Raw genomic sequence first — 22,184 nt, forward strand, 5'->3', positions numbered from 1 at the left:
TATCCCCAGGTGGCACTAAAAAGTTCAGTTAAATATCACTAGAAAATAAACAACAAAAATCTTCTAGTAATTTTGTGTGAAGCGAAGAGCTGAGAAAAGAAATAATGGTAAAAATTTCAACCATTTAAATAACTGTAATTTTAGAATCTGATCATACATCGATTTCTAACTGTAGGTCAAGGTCTGTTGTATCCTTTATCTCAAAGTTTTTTTTGTTTTTTTTTTTTTGGGGGGGGGGGGCATAGATGCTATGTATCAAATATTAAATTAGGAATTTTAAAGATGATACGTCACTTATATAGTGGAAACTGAAATTAAAGGTTCTAGCTAAACGATATTCTTTCTTTCGAATCAGATCAGCTATAAAGTCGGCCTCATAAGAGTGATGAAATAGGTCAGCTAGTAGAAGAGCACAATTTGTTCCCACTGGAATGCCCACCATTTGTTGATAAAGGCGTCCACCACAGTGGACATATATGTGTTAAACTTTCATGTACCAACTTAGAAGTACCTATACAAGGGAAACTCGTATTAAATTACGGAAATCAAATTGTCTACAGACTCCAACTACACACCTTTAACATAATACATCCAAATGTGTTTTGCAGTCGTATAAAATTGGTAAGTCTAAGTATTTCACTAACTGAAAAATGGACTTAATTATGTAAAAAAAATAACCTTAATTTGTCTCCTTATCAACCAAAAAATAAGGCATGTGTAACATAATTCAGTAGGTAATCTTGAAATAATATTCAATTTCTTATTTTATGTAATATGAAGAGTAAATATTTGATACAAAATGGCTTGCTTAATGGCTTAGACTGTTTTTGTTTGAAGGTTGTAGCTTATGACTATTCCTCAAATTCAAATCGCTGTTTAAATCTAAGTGACGCGTAATGTCAAATATAGTTCACTTAACCTAGAAAACCTGGGAGGGAAAATGTTGTATACTAATCTAGCCATTCAAATATTGTGTTATTGTTTAAATCAGAAGGTTACATCATGCGTCTGTTCTTAAGAAAGCGTTTTTTTTTTTTTTTTTTTTTTTTTTTTTTTTTTTTTTTTTAAAGGCATATACCTAGAAAGTTGTGATATGTAATTAAAGCGGTGAAAAATTGAACAATATCAAGGATCTTGAATGGATACAAATGTTACCCTTCTATACATCCATTAAATCATTCATTTCCCTCACACCTTTTTCGAAACCTACACTTCACATGGTCATATTACTTGGAATCATACTTCCCTTACCAAAATATGCACATCACATCTGATGCAAACTGCACTCTTTGCTTTGTTATAGTCCGTGAAATAACACTTTCCGGTCAAAACCCATTCATGCTCATAACGTCTGATGCGGACCCTGCGCTTAAAATGGCCATTTGTCCGAAAAACTACCCAAAACCAAAATATAGCCTGATTATGTAATCTGATGCGAATTGTATGCTTGACATGTCCAAACTCTTTTAAACAGATGATTCGAAGCCTACTCTTCACATAGCCAATACTACTAACATTGCACTTTCCTTACCAAAGTATGCTCATCATATCAGATCCCAACTGTACCTTTAACATTGCCATAGTCCGTGAAATAGCACTTTCGAGTCGGAACTCATTCATGCTCATTACATCTGATGCGGACTGTAGTCTTAACATGGCCGTATGACAGAAACACTACCCAAACAATTGCATGCTTATCACATCATATAATAATTTTACATGGCCCAACTGTTTCAAAAATTTTATTCTTGCTAAAATCATACATGCTCATCACTAAAAATGCCAACCGTTTTCTTAATAAGGCCAAAGGACTTAAAATATAATTTTCCTAACAATTACGTACACGATCATCACATCTGACGGAAACCGTACCCCTGACATGCCCGTATGACAGAAAATCTACCCAAAAATGCATGCATATCACATCATATAAGAATTGAACGCCTAACATGGCCGAACTTTCAAATAACTTATTCCTGCTAAAATCATATATGCACATAACTTTAGATGTCGACCGTTTTCTTAATATGGCCAAAGTACTTGAAATATCATTTTCCTACCCAAAATCATTAATGCTCATCACAATTGATGCGTACAGTTCTCCTTTAAATAGCCATTATACAATTCCAAAGATAACAATACTGTGTGAAATATCCCTTTCGTACCTTAATTCTCCATACTAATCACATATGATGCGAACTGAACTCTTAACATGGTCATACTATCTGAAAAAGCACATTCTTACTAGAATCATACATGCTCATCACATCTGATTTGATATGTAACCTAAGTATGACCATGCTACTTCAAATAGCATTTTCCTACTTTGATCATACATGTTCATCACATCTGATTCGTAATGTATCTGTAATATGATTTTAATACTCGATATAACATTTTCCTGCCAATAACGTACAGGTTCATCACATCTGACGCAAACCGTGCCCCTGACATCCACGTTAGACAGATAAAACTACCAAAAAATGCATGCTTATCACATCATATAAGAATTGTACGCCTGATATCGCCAAACTGTTTCAAATAACTTATTCCTGCTTAAATCATATATGCTCATAACGTAAGATACCAACATTTCCTTAATATGGCCAAAGTACTTGAAATATCATTTTCCTACCCAAAATCATTAATGCTCATGACAATTGATTCGTACTGTCCTCACTTAAATAGCCATTTTACAATTCCAAAGATAGCAATACTCTGTGAAATACCATTTTCGTACCTTAATTCTCCATACCAATCACATATGATGCGAACTGAACTTTTAACATGATCATACTATTTGAAATAGCTCAGTCTTAGCAGAATCATACATGCACATCACATCTGATTTGATAATGTACCCTAAGTATGACCATTCTACGTGAAATAGCATTTTCCTACCTAAATCATACATGCTCATCACATCTGATTCATACAGTATTCTTTATATGACCTTATGACTCGAAATAACATTTTCCTACCAATAACGTACATGATGACCGCATGTGACGCAAACCGTACACCTGACATGCCCGTATGACAGAAAAACTACCCACAAATGCATGCTTATCACATCATATAAGAATTGTACGCCTAACATGGCCAAACTTTTTCAAAAATTATTCCTGCTTAAATCATATATGCCGATAACTTAAGATACTAAACGTTTTCTTAATATGGCCAAAGTACTTGAAATATCATTTTCTTACCCAAAATCAATATTGCTCATGACAATTGATGCATACTGTTCTCCTTTAAATAGCGATTATACAATTCCAAAGATAAAATACTGTGGTATGAAATACCCTAAATGTGACCGTACTACTTTAAATAGCACTTTCCTACCTAAATCAAATATGCTCATCACATCTGATTCCTAATGTACTGTCCATATGACCTCACGACTCGAAATAACATTTTCCTACAAACAACATACATGATCATTACATCTGACGGAAACGGTACCCCTGACATGTCCGTATAACAGACAAAGATAGCAATACTCTGTGAAATACCATTTTCGTACCTTGATTCTCCATACCAATGACATATGATGCGAACTGTACTCTTAACATGATCATACTACTTGAAATAGCACATTCGTACCAGAATCATACATGCTCATCAAATCTGATTTGATATGTGTCCTAAATTTAACCATGCTACTTCAAATAGCACTTTCCTACCTAGATCATACATGCTCATCATATCTAATTCGTACTGTATTCTTGATATTTCCTTACGACTCGAAATAACAATTTCCTGCCAATAACATACATGATCATCACATCTGACGGAAACGGTACCCCTGACATGCCCGTAAGACAGAAAAACTACCGAAAAATGCATGCTTATCACATCATAAAAGAATTATACGGCTATCATGGCCAAACTGTTTCAAATATTTGATTCCTGCTAAAATCATACGTGCCCATAATTTAAGACGCCAACCGTTTTCTTAACATGGTCAAAGTAGTTGAAATATCATTTTCCTTACCAAAATCAAAAAATGCTCATGGTAATTGATGCGTAGAGATCTCACTAAAATAGCCATTTTACAATACCAAAGAGTTATACTGTGTAAAATGCAATTTTCGTACCTTAATTCTCTATACCAATCACATATGATGTGAACTGTACCCTTAACATGATCATACTACTTGAAATGGCACATTCTAACCAGAATAGAATAGGCTTATCACATCAGATTTGATATGTACCCTAAATATGACCATACTACTTCAAATAGCACTTTCCTACCTAGAACACACATGCTCATCATATCTGATTCATACTGTATTCTTAATATTACCTTACGACTCGAAATAACATTTTCCTATCAATAACGTACATGATCATGACATCTGACGGAAACCGAACCCCTGACATGTATGTATAACAGAAATCTTCACAAAAAATGTATGCTTATCTTATCATAAAAGAATTGTATTCCTAACATGGCCAAACAGTTTCAAATAACTTATTCCTGCTGAAGTCATACATGCCCATAATTTAAGACGCCAACCGTTTTCTTAATATGACAAAAGTACTTTAAATATTATTTTCCTACCCAAAATCAATAATGCTCATGACAATTGATGCGTACTGTTCTCACTTAAATAGCCATTATACAATTCCAAAGATAGCAATACTGTGTGAAATACCATTTCTCGTACCTTAATTCTCCATACTAATCACATATGATGCGATCTGTACTGTTAACATGATCATACTGCTTCAAATAGTACATTCTTTCAAGAATAAAATAGGCTTATCACATCAGATTTGATATGTACCATAAATATGACCATTCTACTTTAAATAGCATTTTCCTACTTAAATCATAAAGGGTCATCTTATCTGATTCGTACTATATTCTTAATATGACCTTACGACTCGAAATAACATTTTCCTACCAATAACGTACTTGATGACCGCATGTGACGCAAACCGTATGACAGAAAAACTACCCACAAATGCATGCTTATCACATCATATAAGAAGTCTACGCCTAACATGGCCAAACTGTTTCAAATAACTTATTCCTACGAATATCATATAAGCCGATAATTTAAGATGCCAAACGTTTTCTTAATATGGCCAAAGTACTAGAAATATCATTTTCCTACCCAAAACCAATAATGCCCATGACAATTGATGCATACTCTTCTCACTTAAATAGCCATTATACAATTCCAAAGATAACAATACTTTGGTGTGAAATACCCTATATATGACCGTACTACTTGAAATAGCACTTTTCTGCCTAAATCATATATGCTCATCACATCTGATTCCTACTGTACTGTTCATATGACCTCACGACTCGAAATAATATTTTCCTACAAACAACCTTTATGATCATCATATCTGACCCAAACCGTACCCCTGACATGTCCGTAAGACAGAAAAACTACCCAAAAATGCATGCTTATCACATCATATAAGAATTGTACGTCTATCATGGCCAAACTGTTTCAAATCACTTATTCCTTCTTTATCCATATATGCCCATAACTTAAGATGCCAAAGTTTTCTTAATATGGCTAAAGTACCTGAAATATAATTTTTCTACCAAAAATCATTAATGCTCATGACAATTGATGCGTACAGTTCTCCTTTAAATAGTCATTATACAATTCCAAAGATGGCAATACTCTGTGAAATACCATTCTCGTACCTTAATTCTCCATACCAATAACATATGATGTGAACTGTACTCTTAACAGTTCATACTACTTGAAATAGCACATTCGTAACAGAATCATGCATGCTCATCAAATCTGACTTGATATGTATCCTAAATTGGACCATACTACTTCAAATAGCACTTTCCTACCTAAATCATACATGCTCATCATATATAATTCGTACTGTATTCTTAATATATCTTTACGACTCGAAATAAAATCTTACTGCCAATAACGTACATGATAGTCACTTCGGAGGGAAACCGTACCCCTAACATGGCCGTTTAACAGACAAAATATCAAAAAATGCATGCTTATCACATCATATAAGCATTGTACGCCTGACATCTCCAAACTGTTTCAAATAACTTATTCCTGCTAAGATCATATATGCCCATAACTTAACATGCGAACGTTTCCTTAGTATAGCCAAAGTACTTGAAATATCATTTTCCTACCTAAAATCATTAATGCTCATGACAATTGATACGTGCAGTTCTCCTTTAAATAGACATTATACAATTCCATAGATAACAATACTCTGTGAAATACAATTTTCGTACCTTAATTCTCCATACAAATCACATATTATGCGAACTGAACTCTTAACATAATCATACTACTTGAAATAGCTCATTCTTAGCAGAATCAAACATACTTATCACATCTGATTTGATATGTAACCTCAATATGACCATACTACTTGAACTAGCACTTTCCGTCTTCAAGCACACATACTCATCATATATGATTAGTAATTTATCTGTAATTAGATTTTACGACTTGATATAACATTTTCCTGCCAATAACGTACAGGATCATCACATTTGACGTAAATCGTACCCCTGACATGCACGTATGACAGAAAAACTACCCACAAATGCATGCTTATCACATATAAGAAGTGTATGCCTAACATGGCCAAACTGTTTCAAATAACTTATTCCTACTAAAATCATATAAGCCGATAACTTAAGATGCCAAACGTTTTCTTAATACGGCCAAAGTACTTGAAATATCATTTTCCTACCCAAAAACAATAATGCTCATCACAATTGATGCATACTGTTCTCACTTAAATAGCCATTATACAATTCCAAAGATAACAATGCTTTGGTGTGAAATACCCTAAATATGACAGTACTACTTGAAATAGCACTTTCCTGCCTAAATCATATATGCTCATCACATCTGATTCCTACTGTACTGTTCATATGACCTCACGACTCGAAATAATATTTTCCTACAAACAATCTATATGATCATCACATCTGACGCAAACCGTACCCCTGACATGTCCGTAAGACAGAAAAACTACCCAAAAATGCATGCTTATCACATCATATAAGAATTGTACGCCTAACATGGCCAAACTGTTTCAAATCACTTATTCCTTCTTTATCCATATATGCCCATAACGTAAGATGCCAAAGTTTTCTTAATATGGCTAAAGTACCTGAAATATAATTTTTCTACCAAAAATCATTAATGCTCATGACAATTGATACGTGCAGTTCTCTTTTAAATAGCCATTATACAATTCCAAAGATAACACTACTGTGGGAAATACCAATTTCGTACCTTAATTCTCCATATCAATCACATATGATGCGAACTGAACTCTTAACATAATCATTCTACTTGAAATAGCTCATTCTTAGCAGAATCAAACATACTTATCAAATCTGATTTGATATGTATCCTATATTGGACCATACTACTTCAAATAGCACTTTTCTACCTAAATCATACATGCTCATCATATCTAATTCGTACTGTATTCTTAATATGACATTACGACTCGAAATAAAATTTTACTGCCAATAACGTACATGATAGTCACTTCGGAGGGAAACCGTACCCCTACCATGCCCGTTTAACAGACAAACTATCCAAAAACGCATGCTTATCACATCATATAAGCATTGTACGCCTGACATCTCCAAACTGTTTCATATAACTTATTCCTGCTAAAATCATATATGCCCATAACTTAACATGCGAACGTTTCCTTAGTATAGCCAAAGTACTTGAAATATCATTTTCCTACCCAAAATCATTAATGCTCATGACAATTGATACGTGCAGTTCTCCTTTAAATAGCCATTATACAATTCCAAAGATTACAATATTCTGTGAAATACAATTTTCGTAACTTAATTCTCCATATCAATCACATATGATGCGAACTGAACTCTTAACATAATCATACTACGTGAAATAGCTCATTCTTAGCAGAATCAAACATACTTATCAAATCTGATTTGATGTGTATCCTAAATTGGACCATACTACTTCAAATAGCACTTTCCTACCTAAATCATACATGCTCATCATATCTAATTCGTACTGTATTCTTAATATGACATTACGACTCGAAATAGAATTTTACTGCCAATAACGTACATGATAGTCACTTCGGAGGGAAATCGTACCCCTAACATGCCCGTTTAACAGACAAACTACCCAAGAATGCATGCTTATCACATCATATAAGCATTATAGGCCTTACATCTCCAAACTGTTTCGAATAACTTATTCCTGCTAAAATCATATATGCCCATAACTTAACATGCGAACGTTTCCTTAATATGGCCAAAGTACTTGAAATATCATTTTCCTACCTAAAATCATTAATGCTCATGACAATTGATACGTGCAGTTCTCCTTTAAATAGCCATTATACAATTCCAAAGATACTAATACTGTGGGAAATACTAATTTCGTACCTTAATTCTCCATATCAATCACATATGATGCGAACTGAACTCTTAACATAATCATACTACTTGAAATAGCTCATTCTTAGCAGAATCAAACATACTTATCACATCTGATTTGATATGTAACCTAAATATGACCATACTACTTGTACTAGCACTTTCCTACTTCAATCACACATACTCATCACATCTGATTAGTAATTTATCTGTAATTAGATTTTACGACTTGATATAACATTTTCCTGCCAATAACGTACAGGATCATCACATCTGACGCAAACCGTACCCCTGACATGCACGTATGACAGAAAAACTACCCACAAATGCATGCTTATCACATATAAAAAGTGTATGCCTAACATGGCCAAACTGTTTCAAATAACTTATTCCTACTAAAATCATATAAGCCGATAACTTAAGATGCCAAACGTTTTCTTAATACGGCCAAAGTGCTTGAAATATCATTTTCCTACCCAAAATCAATAATGCTCATCACAATTGATGCATACTGCTCTCACTAATAGACATTATACAATTCCAAAGATACCAATACTGTGGGAAATACCAATTTCGTACCTTAATTCTCCATATCAATCACATATGATGCGAACTTAACTCTTAACATAATCATTCTACTTGAAATAGCTCATTCTTAGCAGAATCAAACATACTTATCAAATCTGATTTGATATGTATCCTATATTGGACCATACTACATCAAATAGCACTTTTCTACCTAAATCATACATGCTCATAATATCTAATTCGTACTGTATTCTTAACATGACCTTACGACTCGAAATAAAATTTTACTGTCAATAACGTACATGATAGTCACTTCGGAGGGAAACCGTACCCCTAACATGCCCGTTTAACAGACAAACTATCCAAAAATGCATGCTTATCACATCATATAAGCATTGTACGCCTGACATCTCCAAACTGTTTCAAATAACTTATTCCTGCTAAAATCATACATGCCCATAACTTAACATGCGAACGTTTCCTTAATATAGCCAAAGTACTTGAAATATCATTTTCCTACCTAAAATCATTAATGCTCATGACAATTGATACGTGCAGTTCTCCTTTAAATAGCCATTATACAATTCCAAAGATACTAATACTGTGGGAAATACTAATTTCGTACCTTAATTCTCCATATCAATCACATATGATGCGAACTGAACTCTTAACATAATCATACTACTTGAAATAGCTCATTCTTAGCAGAATCAAACATACTTATCACATCTGATTTGATATGTAACCTAAATATGACCATACTACTTGTACTAGCACTTTCCTACTTCAATCACACATACTCATCACATCTGATTAGTAATTTATCTGTAATTAGATTTTACGACTTGATATAACATTTTCCTGCCAATAACGTACAGGATCATCACATCTGACGCAAACCGTACCCCTGACATGCACGTATGACAGAAAAACTACCCACAAATGCATGCTTATCACATATAAAAAGTGTATGCCTAACATGGCCAAACTGTTTCAAATAACTTATTCCTACTAAAATCATATAAGCCGATAACTTAAGATGCCAAACGTTTTCTTAATACGGCCAAAGTGCTTGAAATATCATTTTCCTACCCAAAATCAATAATGCTCATCACAATTGATGCATACTGCTCTCACTAATAGACATTATACAATACCAAAGATACCAATACTGTGGGAAATACCAATTTCGTACCTTAATTCTCCATATCAATCACATATGATGCGAACTTAACTCTTAACATAATCATTCTACTTGAAATAGCTCATTCTTAGCAGAATCAAACATACTTATCAAATCTGATTTGATATGTATCCTATATTGGACCATACTACATCAAATAGCACTTTTCTACCTAAATCATACATGCTCATAATATCTAATTCGTACTGTATTCTTAACATGACCTTACGACTCGAAATAAAATTTTACTGTCAATAACGTACATGATAGTCACTTCGGAGGGAAACCGTACCCCTAACATGCCCGTTTAACAGACAAACTATCCAAAAATGCATGCTTATCACATCATATAAGCATTGTACGCCTGACATCTCCAAACTGTTTCAAATAACTTATTCCTGCTAAAATCATACATGCCCATAACTTAACATGCGAACGTTTCCTTAATATAGCCAAAGTACTTGAAATATCATTTTCCTACCCAAAATCATTAATGCTCATGACAATTGATACGTGCAGTTCTCCTTTAAATAGCCATTATACAATTCCAAAGATTACAATACTCTGTGAAATACAATTTTCGTACCTTAATTCTCCATATCAATCACATATGATGCGAACTGAACTCTTAACATAATCATACTACTTGAAATAGCTCATTCTTAGCAAAATCAAACATACTGATCAAATCTGATTTGATGTGTATCCTAAATTGGACCATACTACTTCAAATAGCACTTTCCTACCTAAATCATACATGCTCATCATATCTAATTCGTACTGTATTCTTAATATGACATTACGACTCGAAATAGAATTTTACTGCCAATAACGTACATGATAGTCACTCTGGAGGGAAACTGTACCCCTAACATGCCCGTTTAACAGACAAATTACCCAAGAATGCATGCTTACCATATCATATAAGCATTGTACGCCTGACAACTCCAAACTGCTTCGAAAAACTTATTCCTGCTAAAATCATATATGCCCATAACTTAACATGCGAACGTTTCCTTAATATAGCCAAAGTACTTGAAATATCATTTTCCTACCCAAAATCATTAATGCTCATGACAATTGATACGTGCAGTTCTCCTTTAAATAGCCATTATACAATTCCAAAGATTACAATACTCTGTGAAATACAATTTTCGTACCTTAATTCTCCATACAAATCACATATGATGCGAACTGAACTCTTAACATAATCATTCTACTTGAAATAGCTCATTCTTAGCAGAATCAAACATACTTATCAAATCTGATTTGATATGTAACCTAAATATGACCATACTACTTGTACTAGCACTTTCCTACTTCAATCACACATACTCATCACATCTGATTAGTAATTTATCTGTAATTAGATTTTACGACTTGATATAACATTTTCCTGCCAATAACGTACAGGATCATCACATCTGACGCAAACCGTACCCCTGACATGCACGTATGACAGAAAAACTACCCACAAATGCATGCTTATCACATATAAAAAGTGTATGCCTAACATGGCCAAACTGTTTCAAATAACTTATTCCTACTAAAATCATATAAGCCGATAACTTAAGATGCCAAACGTTTTCTTAATACGGCCAAAGTGCTTGAAATATCATTTTCCTACCCAAAATCAATAATGCTCATCACAATTGATGCATACTGCTCTCACTAATAGACATTATAAAATTCCAAAGATACCAATACTGTGGGAAATACCAATTTCGTACCTTAATTCTTCATATCAATCACATGTGATGCGAACTTAACTCTTAACATAATCATTCTACTTGAAATAGCTCATTCTTAGCAGAATCAAACATACTTATCAAATCTGATTTGATATGTATCCTAAATTGGACCATACTACTTCAAATAGCACTTTCCTACCTAAATCATACATGCTCATCATATCTAATTCGTACTGTATTCTTAACATGACCTTACGACTCGAAATAAAATTTTACTGCCAATAACGTACATGATAGTCACTTCGGAGGGAAACCGTACCCCTAACATGCCCGTTTAACAGACAAACTATCCAAAAATGCATGCTTATCACATCATATAAGCATTGTACGCCTGACATCTCCAAACTGTTTCGAATAACTTATTCCTACTAAAATCATATCTGCCCATAACTTAACATGCGAACGTTTCCTTAATATGGCCAAAGTACTTGAAATATCATTTTCTTACATAAAATCATTAATGCTCATGACAATTGATACGTGCAGTTCTCCTTTAAATAGCCATTATACAATTCCAAAGATAACAATACTCTGTGAAATACCATTTTCGTACCTTAATTCTCCATACAAATCACATATGATGCCAACTGAACTCTTAACATAATCATACTACTTGAAATAGCTCATTCTTAGCAGAATCAAATATACTTATCACATCTGATTTGATATGTAACCTAAATATGACCATACTACTTGTACTAGCACTTTCCTACTTCAATCACACATACTCATCACATCTGATTAGTAATTTATCTGTAATTAGATTTTACGGCTTGATATAACATTTTCCTGCCAATAACGTACAGGATCATCACATCTGACGCAAACCGTACCCCTGACATGCACGTATGACAGAAAAACTACCCACAAATGCATGCTTATCACATATAAAAAGTGTATGCCTAACATGGCCAAACTGTTTCAAATAACTTATTCCTACTAAAATCATATAAGCCGATAACTTAAGATGCCAAACGTTTTCTTAATACGGCCAAAGTGCTTGAAATATCATTTTCCTACCCAAAATCAATAATGCACATCACAATTGATGCATACTGCTCTCACTAATAGACATTATAAAATTCCAAAGATACCAATACTGTGGGAAATACCAATTTCGTACCTTAATTCTCCATATCAATCACATATGATGCGAACTTAACTCTTAACATAATCATTCTACTTGAAATAGCTCATTCTTAGCAGAATCAAACATACTTATCAAATCTGATTTGATATGTATCCTATATTGGACCATACTACTTCAAATAGCACTTTCCTACCTAAATCATACATGCTCATAATATCTAATTCGTACTGTATTCTTAACATGACCTTACGACTCGAAATAAAATTTTACTGTCAATAACGTACATGATAGTCACTCTGGAGGGAAACTGTACCCCTACCATGCCCGTTTAACAGACAAATTACCCAAGAATGCATGCTTACCATATCATATAAGCATTGTACGCCTGACAACTCCAAACTGCTTCGAAAAACTTATTCCTGCTAAAATCATATATGCCCATAACTTAACATGCGAACGTTTCCTTAATATAGCCAAAGTACTTGAAATATCATTTTCCTACCCAAAATCATTAATGCTCATGACAATTGATACGTGCAGTTCTCCTTTAAATAGCCATTATACAATTCCAAAGATTACAATACTCTGTGAAATACAATTTTCGTACCTTAATTCTCCATACAAATCACATATGATGCGAACTGAACTCTTAACATAATCATTCTACTTGAAATAGCTCATTCTTAGCAGAATCAAACATACTTATCAAATCTGATTTGATATGTAACCTAAATATGACCATACTACTTGTACTAGCACTTTCCTACTTCAATCACACATACTCATCACATCTGATTAGTAATTTATCTGTAATTAGATTTTACGACTTGATATAACATTTTCCTGCCAATAACGTACAGGATCATCACATCTGACGCAAACCGTACCCCTGACATGCACGTATGACAGAAAAACTACCCACAAATGCATGCTTATCACATATAAAAAGTGTATGCCTAACATGGCCAAACTGTTTCAAATAACTTATTCCTACTAAAATCATATAAGCCGATAACTTAAGATGCCAAACGTTTTCTTAATACGGCCAAAGTGCTTGAAATATCATTTTCCTACCCAAAATCAATAATGCTCATCACAATTGATGCATACTGCTCTCACTAATAGACATTATAAAATTCCAAAGATACCAATACTGTGGGAAATACCAATTTCGTACCTTAATTCTTCATATCAATCACATGTGATGCGAACTTAACTCTTAACATAATCATTCTACTTGAAATAGCTCATTCTTAGCAGAATCAAACATACTTATCAAATCTGATTTGATATGTATCCTAAATTGGACCATACTACTTCAAATAGCACTTTCCTACCTAAATCATACATGCTCATCATATCTAATTCGTACTGTATTCTTAACATGACCTTACGACTCGAAATAAAATTTTACTGCCAATAACGTACATGATAGTCACTTCGGAGGGAAACCGTACCCCTAACATGCCCGTTTAACAGACAAACTATCCAAAAATGCATGCTTATCACATCATATAAGCATTGTACGCCTGACATCTCCAAACTGTTTCATATAACTTATTCCTGCTAAAATTATATATGCCCATAACTTAACATGCGAACGTTTCCTTAATATAGCCAAAGTACTTGAAATATCATTTTCCTACCCAAAATCATTAATGCTCATGACAATTGATACGTGCAGTTCTCCTTTAAATAGCCATTATACAATTCCAAAGATTACAATATTCTGTGAAATACAATTTTCGTACCTTAATTCTCCATATCAATCACATATGATGCGAACTGAACTCTTCACATAATCATACTACGTGAAATAGCTCATTCTTAGCAGAATCAAACATACTTATCAAATCTGATTTGATGTGTATCCTAAATTGGACCATACTACTTCAAATAGCACTTTCCTACCTAAATCATACATGCTCATCATATCTAATTCGTACTGTATTCTTAATATGACATTACGACTCGAAATAAAATGTTACTGCCAATAACGTACATGATAGTCACTTCGGAGGGAAATCGTACCCCTAACATGCCCGTTTAACAGACAAACTACCCAAGAATGCATGCTTATCACATCATATAAGCATTGTAGGCCTTACATCTCCAAACTGTTTCGAATAACTTATTCCTGCTTAAATCATATATGCCCATAACTTAACATGCGAACGTTTCCTTAATATGGCCAAAGTACTTGAAATATCATTTTCCTACCTAAAATCATTAATGCTCATGACAATTGATACGTGCAGTTCTCCTTTAAATAGCCATTATACAATTCCAAAGATTACAATATTCTGTGAAATACAATTTTCGTACCTTAATTCTCCATATCAATCACATATGATGCGAACTGAACTCTTAACATAATCATACTACTTGAAATAGCTCATTCTTAGCCGAATCAAACATACTTATCACATCTGATTTGATATGTAACCTAAATATGACCATACTACTTGTACTAGCACTTTCCTACTTCAATCACACATACTCATCACATCTGATTAGTAATTTATCTGTAATTAGATTTTATGACTTGATATAACATTTTCCTGCCAATAACGTACAGGATCATCACATCTGACGCAAACCGTACCCCTGACATGCACGTATGACAGAAAAACTACCCACAAATGCATGCTTATCACATATAAAAAGTGTATGCCTAACATGGCCAAACTGTTTCAAATAACTTATTCCTACTAAAATCATATAAGCCGATAACTTAAGATGCCAAACGTTTTCTTAATACGGCCAAAGTGCTTGAAATATTATTTTCCTACCCAAAATCAATAATGCTCATCACAATTGATGCATACTGCTCTCACTAATAGACATTATACAATTCCAAAGATACCAATACTGTGGGAAATACCAATTTCGTACCTTAATTCTCCATATCAATCACATATGATGCGAACTTAACTCTTAACATAATCATTCTACTTGAAATAGCTCATTCTTAGCAGAATCAAACATACTTATCAAATCTGATTTGATATGTATCCTATATTGGACCATACTACTTCAAATAGCACTTTCCTACCTAAATCATACATGCTCATAATATCTAATTCGTACTGTATTCTTAACATGACCTTACGACTCGAAATAAAATTTTACTGTCAATAACGTACATGATAGTCACTTCGGAGGGAAACCGTACCCCTACCATGCCCGTTTAACAGACAAACTACCCAAGAATGCATGCTTACCATATCATATAAGCATTGTACGCCTGACATCTCCAAACTGTTTCGAATAACTTATTCCTACTAAAATCATATCTGCCCATAACTTAACATGCGAACGTTTCCTTAATATGGCCAAAGTACTTGAAATATCATTTTCTTACATAAAATCATTAATGCTCAGGACAATTGATACGTGCAGTTCTCCTTTAAATAGCCATTATACAATTCCAAAGATAACAATACTCTGTGAAATACCATTTTCGTACCTTAATTCTCCATACAAATCACATATGATGCCAACTGAACTCTTAACATAATCATACTACTTGAAATAGCTCATTCTTAGCAGAATCAAATATACTTATCACATCTGATTTGATATGTAACCTAAATATGACCATACTACTTGTACTAGCACTTTCCTACTTCAATCACACATACTCATCACATCTGATTAGTAATTTATCTGTAATTAGATTTTACGGCTTGATATAACATTTTCCTGCCAATAACGTACAGGATCATCACATCTGACGCAAACCGTACCCCTGACATGCACGTATGACAGAAAAACTACCCACAAATGCATGCTTATCACATATAAAAAGTGTATGCCTAACATGGCCAAACTGTTTCAAATAACTTATTCCTACTAAAATCATATAAGCCGATAACTTAAGATGCCAAACGTTTTCTTAATACGGCCAAAGTGCTTGAAATATCATTTTCCTACCCAAAATCAATAATGCTCATCACAATTGATGCATACTGCTCTCACTAATAGACATTATAAAATTCCAAAGATACCAATACTGTGGGAAATACCAATTTCGTACCTTAATTCTCCATATCAATCACATATGATGCGAACTTAACTCTTAACATAATCATTCTACTTGAAATAGCTCATTCTTAGCAGAATCAAACATACTTATCAAATCTGATTTGATATGTATCCTATATTGGACCATACTACTTCAAATAGCACTTTCCTACCTAAATCATACATGCTCATAATATCTAATTCGTACTGTATTCTTAACATGACCTTACGACTCGAAATAAAATTTTACTGTCAATAACGTACATGATAGTCACTTCGGAGGGAAACCGTACCCCTACCATGCCCGTTTAACAGACAAACTACCCAAGAATACATGCTTACCATATCATATAAGCATTGTACGCCTGACAACTCCAAACTGCTTCGAAAAACTTATTCCTGCTAAAATCATATATGCCCATAACTTAACATGCGAACGTTTCCTTAATATAGCCAAAGTACTTGAAATATCATTTTCCTACCCAAAATCATTAATGCTCATGACAATTGATACGTGCAGTTCTCCTTTAAATAGCCATTATACAATTCCAAAGATTACAATACTCTGTGAAATACAATTTTCGTACCTTAATTCTCCATACAAATCACATATGATGCGAACTGAACTCTTAACATAATCATACTACTTGAAATAGCTCATTCTTAGCCGAATCAAACATACTTATCACATCTGATTTGATATGTAACCTAAATATGACCATACTACTTGTACTAGCACTTTCCTACTTCAATCACACATACTCATCACATCTGATTAGTAATTTATCTGTAATTAGATTTTACGACTTGATATAACATTTTCCTGCCAATAACGTACAGGATCATCACATCTGACGCAAACCGTACCCCTGACATGCACGTATGACAGAAAAACTACCCACAAATGCATGCTTATCACATATAAAAAGTGTATGCCTAACATGGCCAAACTGTTTCAAATAACTTATTCCTACTAAAATCATATAAGCCGATAACTTAAGATGCCAAACGTTTTCTTAATACCGCCAAAGTGCTTGAAATATCATTTTCCTACCCAAAATCAATAATGCTCATCACAATTGATGCATACTGCTCTCACTTAAATAGCCATTATACAATTCCAAAGATACCAATACTGTGGGAAATACCAATTTCGTACCTTAATTCTTCATATCAATCACATATGATGCGAACTGAACTCTTAACATAATCATTCTACTTGAAAAAGCTCATTCTTAGCAGAATCAAACATACTTATCAAATCTGATTTGATATGTATCCTAAATTGGACCATACTACTTCAAATAGCACTTTCCTACCTAAATCATACATGCTCATAATATCTAATTCGTACTGTATTCTTAACATGACCTTACGACTCGAAATAAAATTTTACTGTCAATAACGTACATGATAGTCACTTCGGAGGGAAACCGTACCCCTACCATGCCCGTTTAACAGACAAACTATCCAAAAATGCATGCTTATCACATCATATAAGCATTGTACTCCTGACATCTCCAAACTGTTTCATATAACTTATTCCTGCTAAAATCATATATGCCCATAACTTAACATGCGAACGTTTCCTTAGTATAGCCAAAGTACTTGAAATATCATTTTCCTACCCAAAATCATTAATGCTCATGACAATTGATACGTGCAGTTCTCCTTTAAATAGCCATTCTACAATTCCAAAGATTACAATATTCTGTGAAATACAATTTTCGTACCTTAATTCTCCATATCAATCACATATGATGCGAACTGAACTCTTCACATAATCATACTACGTGAAATAGCTCATTCTTAGCAGAATCAAACATACGTATCAAATCTGATTTGATGTGTATCCTAAATTGGACCATACTACTTCAAATAGCACTTTCCTACCTAAATCATACATGCTCATAATATCTAATTCGTACTGTATTCTTAACATGACCTTACGACTCGAAATAAAATTTTACTGTCAATAACGTACATGATAGTCACTTCGGAGGGAAACCGTACCCCTACCATGCCCGTTTAACAGACAAACTATCCAAAAATGCATGCTTATCACATCATATAAGCATTGTACGCCTGACATCTCCAAACTGTTTCAAATGACTTATTCCTGCTAAAATCATACATGCCCATAACTTAACATGCGAACGTTTCCTTAATATAGCCAAAGTACTTGAAATATCATTTTCCTACCCAAAATCATTAATGCTCATGACAATTGATACGTGCAGTTCTCCTTTAAATAGCCATTATTCAGTTCCAAAGATTACAATTCTCTGTGAAATACAATTTTCGTACCTTAATTCTCCATATCAATCACATATGATGCGAACTGAACTCTTAACATAATCATACTACTTGAAATAGCTCATTCTTAGCAAAATCAAACATACTGATCAAATCTGATTTGATGTGTATCCTAAATTGGACCATACTACTTCAAATAGCACTTTCCTACCTAAATCATACATGCTCATCATATCTAATTCGTACTGTATTCTTAATATGACATTACGACTCGAAATAGAATTTTACTGCCAATAACGTACATGATAGTCACTCTGGAGGGAAACTGTACCCCTAACATGCCCGTTTAACAGACAAACTACCCAAGAATGCATGCTTACCATATCATATAAGCATTGTACGCCTGACAACTCCAAACTGCTTCGAAAAACTTATTCCTGCTAAAATCATATATGCCCATAACTTAACATGCGAACGTTTCCTTAATATAGCCAAAGTACTTGAAATATCATTTTCCTACCCAAAATCATTAATGCTCATGACAATTGATACGTGCAGTTCTCCTTTAAATAGCCATTATACAATTCCAAAGATTACAATACTCTGTGAAATACAATTTTTGTACCTTAATTCTCCATACAAATCACATATGATGCGAACTGAACTCTTAACATAATCATACTACTTGAAATAGCTCATTCTTAGCCGAATCAAACATACTTATCACATCTGATTTGATATGTAACCTAAATATGACCATACTACTTGTACTAGCACTTTCCTACTTCAATCACACATACTCATCACATCTGATTAGTAATTTATCTGTAATTAGATTTTACGACTTGATATAACATTTTCCTGCCAATAACGTACAGGATCATCACATCTGACGCAAACCGTACCCCTGACATGCACGTATGACAGAAAAACTACCCACAAATGCATGCTTATCACATATAAAAAGTGTATGCCTAACATGGCCAAACTGTTTCAAATAACTTATTCCTACTAAAATCATATAAGCCGATAACTTAAGATGCCAAACGTTTTCTTAATACGGCCAAAGTGCTTGAAATATCATTTTCCTACCCAAAATCAATAATGCTCATCACAATTGATGCATACTGCTCTCACTTAAATAGCCATTATACAATTCCAAAGATACCAATACTGTGGGAAATACCAATTTCGTACCTTAATTCTTCATATCAATCACATATGATGCGAACTGAACTCTTAACATAATCATTCTACTTGAAATAGCTCATTCTTAGCAGAATCAAACATACTTATCAAATCTGATTTGATATGTATCCTAAATTGGACCATACTACTTCAAATAGCACTTTCCTACCTAAATCATACATGCTCATCATATCTAATTCGTACTGTATTCTTAACATGACCTTACGACTCGAAATAAAATTTTACTGTCAATAACGTACATGATAGTCACTTCGGAGGGAAACCGTACCCCTACCATGCCCGTTTAACAGACAAACTATCCAAAAATGCATGCTTATCACATCATATAAGCATTGTACTCCTGACATCTCCAAACTGTTTCATATAACTTATTCCTGCTAAAATCATATATGCCCATAACTTAACATGCGAACGTTTCCTTAGTATAGCCAAAGTACTTGAAATATCATTTTCCTACCCAAAATCATTAATGCTCATGACAATTGATACGTGCAGTTCTCCTTTAAATAGCCATTCTACAATTCCAAAGATTACAATATTCTGTGAAATACAATTTTCGTACCTTAATTCTCCATATCAATCACATATGATGCGAACTGAACTCTTCACATAATCATACTACGTGAAATAGCTCATTCTTAGCAGAATCAAACATACGTATCAAATCTGATTTGATGTGTATCCTAAATTGGACCATACTACTTCAAATAGCACTTTCCTACCTAAATCATACATGCTCATAATATCTAATTCGTACTGTATTCTTAACATGACCTTACGACTCGAAATAAAATTTTACTGTCAATAACGTACATGATAGTCACTTCGGAGGGAAACCGTACCCCTACCATGCCCGTTTAACAGACAAACTATCCAAAAATGCATGCTTATCACATCATATAAGCATTGTACGCCTGACATCTCCAAACTGTTTCAAATGACTTATTCCTGCTAAAATCATACATGCCCATAACTTAACATGCGAACGTTTCCTTAATATAGCCAAAGTACTTGAAATATCATTTTCCTACCCAAAATCATTAATGCTCATGACAATTGATACGTGCAGTTCTCCTTTAAATAGCCATTATTCAATTCCAAAGATTACAATTCTCTGTGAAATACAATTTTCGTACCTTAATTCTCCATATCAATCACATATGATGCGAACTGAACTCTTAACATAATCATACTACTTGAAATAGCTCATTCTTAGCAAAATCAAACATACTGATCAAATCTGATTTGATGTGTATCCTAAATTGGACCATACTACTTCAAATAGCACTTTCCTACCTAAATCATACATGCTCATCATATCTAATTCGTACTGTATTCTTAATATGACATTACGACTCGAAATAGAATTTTACTGCCAATAACGTACATGATAGTCACTCTGGAGGGAAACTGTACCCCTAACATGCCCGTTTAACAGACAAACTACCCAAGAATGCATGCTTACCATATCATATAAGCATTGTACGCCTGACAACTCCAAACTGCTTCGAAAAACCTATTCCTGCTAAAATCATATATGCCCATAACTTAACATGCGAACGTTTCCTTAATATAGCCAAAGTACTTGAAATATCATTTTCCTACCCAAAATCATTAATGCTCATGACAATTGATACGTGCAGTTCTCCTTTAAATAGCCATTATACAATTCCAAAGATTACAATACTCTGTGAAATACAATTTTTGTACCTTAATTCTCCATACAAATCA

At 33.7% G+C, this 22,184-nt stretch overlaps 2 protein-coding genes across 9 annotated transcripts in view; one reads left to right on the top strand and one right to left on the bottom strand.

The window, feature by feature from the left end:
• The window catches only part of LOC148601200 (uncharacterized), a 166,685-nt gene that overhangs the window by 62,912 nt on the left and 81,589 nt on the right, over positions 1-22,184 (bottom strand). The gene's annotated exons all lie outside the window — the stretch shown is intronic.
• LOC148601201 (monocarboxylate transporter 13-like) overlaps positions 1-22,184 on the top strand; it is a 149,881-nt gene that overhangs the window by 32,546 nt on the left and 95,151 nt on the right. The gene's annotated exons all lie outside the window — the stretch shown is intronic.

This window comes from Perna viridis, chromosome 12 (genome assembly GCF_037379345.1).
Source record: "Perna viridis isolate PV_CMFRI_1.1 ecotype Kerala chromosome 12, ASM3737934v1, whole genome shotgun sequence".
NCBI classification, from domain to species: Eukaryota; Metazoa; Mollusca; class Bivalvia; order Mytilida; family Mytilidae; genus Perna; species Perna viridis.